Source organism: Scardinius erythrophthalmus (assembly GCF_964197995.2).
Source record: "Scardinius erythrophthalmus genome assembly, chromosome: 6".
In the NCBI taxonomy this organism is placed as follows: domain Eukaryota; kingdom Metazoa; phylum Chordata; class Actinopteri; order Cypriniformes; family Leuciscidae; genus Scardinius; species Scardinius erythrophthalmus.
Window position 1 is genome coordinate 47,012,990 of NC_138226.1, and position 6,647 is coordinate 47,019,636.

Below are 6,647 nucleotides of genomic sequence, written 5' to 3' on the forward strand. Positions count from 1 at the left end.
ACACACACACACACACACACACACACACACACACACACACACACACACACACACAAATGTTTCCAACAATATAGAATATAATAAACACCAGGTTTGTTGTGCCTTGTAGGCATAGGCTATGCGCAGTGCTGGGTAAAATAATAATAACAATTGATAGCAGTATAAATCTTCCAAAATATTTCAGTAACAACCAAGCTAGAGAAAAGTATATTGATTATCATGTTACTTCAAATCTTTCCATTCGTTATGATGATATGAAATGAGATAATAGTAAAAACATGAAGCCGTTTTGGTGTGTTTTGCTTTTCAAATTTTCAAATGATAAACGCGATCGCGCTGCAAAATCTGATACATTCAAACGCGATCGCGCTGCAAAATCTGATACATTCAAACGCGATCGCGCTCAAATATAAAACATTATGGTTACCATCACTGATCTATATAATGACTGGATAGCTCATGACGTTCTAAACTGCCACTAGGCAGTGAAGCCACCGGAAGTGTTCGAGCGGCCATCTTACGATTCCCTACCAGCAGAGGGCTCCAACGGACGTTATACAGACTGGTAGCTCCGACGGCACTTTTAAAGATGACCCGCTGTGCAGCATTTAACTGTAAAACGACGTTCTCAAAAGGATGTAGAAAAACTGCCCACAGGTTGTAATTCTAGCCCTTTACGTAGTAATTTATATTGACAATTATCGCTATTCCCGCGTTGTTTTCTCCGAGACATGAGTAATGCTTCTTCTTCAAAAAAAAAAAAAAAAAAACGATAAAACTGTCAATAGCCTATAAGAAACCCCAGAGCAGCAATAATCACAATTAAGTGTCCAACAGCGACACCATTTGACAGCTTCAAAAGAGCTTCGTGCAGAGTCAGTTTACCGTTACTTTAACGTTAACCCATACAATTTGTATCATGCATTTCCTGAACATGTACTTTCTAACTTATCAAACACTTTATTTGAACAAACTACTATGAAACACAATCAGAAAGAGCTATATTTCAAGTACACATATACAGGGAATTTTTCTTCAGTGACAAATCTTTCATTGTTTTATTTTACTGTTATTTTTTTATCTGCCATTTGAAATTTAACAGCTTTATTCAAGTGATGTTCAAAAACTGTCAAACCATGTGCTTAATGTTGTGTAAATAAAAACTTTATTTGGCTTTTTGTGTACAACTTTGTAGATTTCCAAAAGATCCTGTCAGGAGTAGAGAATGGGTTGTAAAGCTCAGGAGGCAAAACTTCAGGCCATCTGCTTACTCCCGCGTATGCTCTGATCACTTCACTGCTGAGTGTTTTGATAGGACAGGACAGACAGTCAGGCTTTTCTCAGATGCTGTGCCATCAATATTCAGTTTCCCTCCACATCTGCAAAAGGTAGACAGATAATTGCTTAGTAAAGTAGATTAAAGGGATAGTTCGCCCAAAAATGAAAATTCTGTCATCATTTACTCACCCTCAAGTTGTTTCAAACCTGTATGAATTTCTTTTTTCTGCTGAACACAAAAGAAGATATTTTGAAAAATGTCGATAACCAAACAGTTGATGGACCCCATTGACTTCCATAGTAGGAAAAAATACTATGGAAGTCAATGGGGTCCATCAACTGTTTGGTTATCGACATTTTTCAAAATATCTTCTTTTGTGTTCAGCAGAAAAAAGAAATTCATACAGGTTTGAAACAACTTGAGGGTGAGTAAATGATGACAGAATTTTCATTTTTGGGCGAACTATCCCTTTAAGTCATTTCTGGTTAGACAAAAGTAGTATCAGAGAAAGCTTATTGTCAATATAAATTCTAAATAATACAAGAGGAACACAAACCTTGTTTTCTAGGAACAGACCAACAGAAAGGCCCCTGTATTAAGGGACACACGGGCAGTGTTGGACAGCAGTGAGGACACCTCTGACACCACAACTGATAATCATCATCAGGCTCCCACAGCAAATGAGCACAGCTACTGCTTTGCCAGTCCAAAGACCCTCACCAGAAGGCTGACTAAAGCAATTAAAACAATCAAAGATCACAAAAAGAAATCCAGAATGTACAATCAAAAAAACAGGAGAAGCACAAAAAAAATTTCAAACCTACAGAATATCATTCAGTCTCTCAGGGAATCTCAGTTAGTGTCAGAGAATGGAACATTCATGCTTGAAAACTGTCCTGAAGTGCCATTAGAAATCCTGAAGAGAGAAAAATGTGGTAACAAGAAATATCACCCAGCCTTAAAGTCATTTGCACTTACACTGCAATTCTATTCAGCTAAGGCCTACAAGCATGTCAGGGAGACCTTCAACTTGGGTTTACCTCACCCATCAACAATAAGAAGGTGGTACAGCGGCACTGGAGGAGATCCTGGATTCAGTGAAGAGGTACTAACCTCTCTCCAAGCTAAATCATCTGCAGCACAGGCCAAGGGACAGGAGACGCTCTGTGCACTAATGATGGATGAAATGTCCATTATGAAGCACATTGAATGGGATGGCAAAAGGATGACTGGTTATGTAGATATTGGCACAAAAATAACAAATGAAGGCATACCAATGGCAACAGAGGTACTTGTATTGATGGTTGTCTGCATCCATGACCACTGGAAAGCTCCAGTGGCATATTTTTTAACACATGGCATGACTGGGTCAGAGAGGGCTACTCTGGTGCGGCAGTGCATCCATAAATTGTCAGATGTGGGAGTGAGGGTGGTATCCCTGACGTGTGATGGTCCATCAACACATTTTTCTATGCTCAAAGACCTTGGAGCAGACTTGCATTTCACAAACCTGAACCCCAGTTTCCCAGATCCATCGCACAGCCACAGAAGGATCCATGCCATCTTAGATGTCTGTCATATGCTGAAGCTGGTACGCAACACCTTGGGGTTCTGTGGCATTATTGTAGATCCCTGTGGAAAGAGCATAAAATGGGAATACATCAAGTCTTTACACCAACTGCAAAAGGACGAAGGGCTACATCTAGGCAACAAACTAAGATCAGCTCATATAGATTGGCAAAGTCAAAAAAATGAAAGTAAACCTTGCTGCACAGACCCTAAGCGCCAGTGTGGCAGATGCCCTCCGGTTCTGCGAGCGACACCTGCAGCTCCCCCAGTTTGCTGGCTGTGAACCAACATGTAAATTCCTGGAGACATTTGACCGCCTTTTTGATTTGATGAATTCCAGAAATCCCATCGCCAGGGGATTTAAAAGTCCCCTGAGGCCCATTAATGAAAACACCAACATGTCCTTCTTAATGGAAGCTTACACTTACATCAGTGGATTGAAAGAGCCAGGCATTAATGGACGCCTCCTTGTTGAAACGGGCAAGAAAACTGCCTTCCTTGGCTTCCTGGTGGCAATCAAAAGTTTTAAACACTTATATGACGCGTATGTGAGACCACCGACATCGCAGTTACAATATCTGCTGACCTACAAATTTAGCCAAGACCACCTTGAGCTGTTTTTTGCTGCCATTCGCTCAGCTAATGGATGCAACAACAATCCCACAGCGAGGCAGTTCAAGTCAGCATTCAAAAGAATGGTAGTGAGACATGCCATCAAAGCCAGTGGCAACTGCTCTCCACTGGACAGCACAGTGGTACTGGAGGCAACACCTTCTGACATGTTTTCATTTCGGCAAAGCGACATGCAACCTGAAACAGAAGAGAACACAGACACAAATTTCACTGTAAGCCTTCCCAGTCTGTCCATGTTTAAAGAGGCTGTGGTTGGATACATAGCTGGCTTTGTAGTCAGAACAGCTACAAAGAAAATTGACTGCCCTACCTGTCTATCAGGACTCAGTGTAGAGAGCTCTTTCCAAGATGAATTTGGACACACCCTCATCGACATGAAGTCCCGAGGTGGACTTATCAGACCATCAGACAGTGTCCTAAAAATCTGCAAAACAGCTGAGAGGTGCATTCAACAGCACTTACTCACAAGGCACGTCTCAGAATTGGACAGCAAATTTAAAACCAGGCTATCCACACAGGTTCTGGAACTCCATGGTGGCTCTGCATTTAAAGAACTTGAGGCACACATGTTCAACCTAGAACCATACAACAATCACATATTCCTTCTCATTAAGTACATTGCAGACAGCTACACCAACATCAGGCTCCACTTCCTTGCGAAGGAAACATCTGCTGCATCACACTGCAAACGGCTGCGCAAAACCCTGGGCAAGCTTGTTCTGCACAAAAATCAATAAGATAAAGAACCGTTTCAATTTCCAGCAATCCTTGCCGACATGAATTCACTGAAGATTAAAAACAATTAAACCTCTAATTTTAAACTTTGACCATGTTTGTCTCTCTCTCTATTCTAAATATAATTATATCCATATAAAATCATCTATTTTTAAAAGGTTAAAAACATTTTTTTGTATTAAATAATATCAATACTTTCTAAAGCACTGCAGTTTTACAAACAGTCTACTGTAATGTTAGTAAAAGCATCTGCATCCATTGTTTTTCCTGACAGAGCTGGTGTCATGCCATCCTTATAACGATATAATAATTCGTTATAACGACGACTTATTTGTTAACTTACCTCGTTTTAATAAATCGTGGACACGTTGAACTAATTCCCTCCCTCATTTTGATTTAATGAATTACAACATGGCCACAATATAGTAAAACAAGGGAACGTACGTGCTGAGGTATTATTAATTCGTGACCTCGAAACAATATTCACCTGAATATTCACCAATTCACAAAAATATAACTTTAGCATTCGTTACTTAATCAATAGTATCAAACTGTTTTTCTTACCTGTGAAAATAGCTCTTCAGTGACGGCCAACTTGTGTTCTCGTACAGCCTTTAATCCCCTTTGCAAAGAAATGGCCGTTTTAGTCTTTTATTAAACAGGCCTATTATATTTTAAACGCGTTTTTTAACAAGCAGTTAAGCAGCTTCTTCTTCAGTCAAAGGGAAAATAACAAAACAAAAAACTCTTTATTACTGCCACCTGCTGTTAGCCTAGACAGACACTCTCCAAGCTCCTCTACCCAGTATCAAACAATTTTTTAATAAGCATGAACAATTTCCGACTTTAAACAAATACCCATTTAAATGCTAAATGGTGTTTGCTTTGTAAAAATGTGCAGGGATACTTTAGATTTTAAAACGGTGTCTCGATAGGCAATGTTTTCTCAGTCAAATCATAAAATTTCCTATTGATTCAATAGAACGCCTGAGCTCACTAGGGAATACCAATATGGCGGCGCGGTGGCTTCACAGTTTATGACGTCATGAGCTATCCAGTCATTCTATATAGATCAGTGGTTACCATACATATCTACGTTTGACCAGATATCCACAAACACAGTAGGCTAAACAGTAAACACGGGTCTAAATATTATAATATTCCCCATATATCTAGCAACAGTTCAACTGCAATGTGACATTTATGCAACAATATCAAACTAATATGTAAAAATTTCTTACCTTAAATCTTTCTTGTCTTCAAATCGCGTCCTTCTTCTTCTGAGGTAGCCTAAATCCAATGTAAGCTCTGGCGGCCTTTCAAACACAGTAAGGAGTAAGTTACGAAGTCTCTGCTTCTTTGTTTTGAGGTAATGAGGGCGTTACAGGTCTGTGTGACACCCTGTATGTATAGTCACAGGAATAATTATTTTCTTTTGATGTGTTTGATTTATTTTATTATTTTGATGATATTGTTTCAACTACTGTGAGTATGCTCAGAGACAATTAGGTATGCTGTACTGTTGGTGCGTAATACCCTCAGCGGACATTAGGGGGAGACCATGTGCTGAGCGGAAAGTTTGAGGGTAACTTTGAGTCGCGTGGAAGAAGATGCCATTACAAGAGCGACTCGTGGCTAACAACAGCACAACTGTCTGTGTCTCTTTGTTTTAATCAAACAGGTGGGTGAAGTCAATCACCATGGACAATATAACATGAAACAATGTGTTGATAACGTGGTTACACTGTTTTGAGAGGGTTACATACATTTCCTGAGTAGTTAAGACGTCGAATAGAGATGGTGATATGTTTATAAAAATTACGGTGCATTCGCGGTTGTGCCGCGGCCGGCCTTGTATTAATATAATTTAATCTGAATGGTTTAAGGCTCCAACACACTGAATCCCTAAGGTAACGTAATGTTTATAATGTTAATAGTGTTATAATTGTGTTTATAGTAGAAAAAGCGATATTTTGAGCAATCGCCTGGGTTTAAAGACTGAAGTATATGTAATTGTTTAATATTATACTTATATAATATTTGCATACAAGATTGGTTATTGTTGATATTTGTATTTTATAATATGTTTTATTGATCTTTTGATTAAGTATAGCCTGAGTACTGTATTTAGGAATTAAGTTTAAATGGTTATAGGATCTAACCTATGGTTCGCTCTACTATCTAGTTATACAGTATGTACTATGACAATTTTGCTCTGACTATAGAGACGGTAATACATTGAGATGTATGGGTTACAGAGAAAGTATTAAGTTAACTGAGGAAAATACTAATTGAGTATAAGAAGAAAGACTCAAAACACAAGAGTGATGTGACATGTTTATTGGTGTTTTGTTTGAGTGAGTCACATGTATGGTGACAAGATATTGTGATTTGATTATACAATACATATAATATTGAATTATTGTAATAA

At 38.7% G+C, this 6,647-nt stretch overlaps 1 long non-coding RNA gene across 1 annotated transcript; it reads right to left on the reverse strand.

The window, feature by feature from the left end:
• Positions 1-1,150: 1,150 nt before the first annotated feature.
• Positions 1,151-4,174, reverse strand: LOC308692151. Its single transcript, XR_014030306.1, has 5 exons — positions 3,792-4,174; positions 3,057-3,658; positions 2,104-2,911; positions 1,836-2,010; positions 1,151-1,379 (listed from the first exon to the last, which is right to left on the reverse strand). It is a non-coding gene; the product is annotated as an uncharacterized lncRNA (long non-coding RNA).
• Between the last annotated feature and the right edge of the window lie 2,473 nt (positions 4,175-6,647).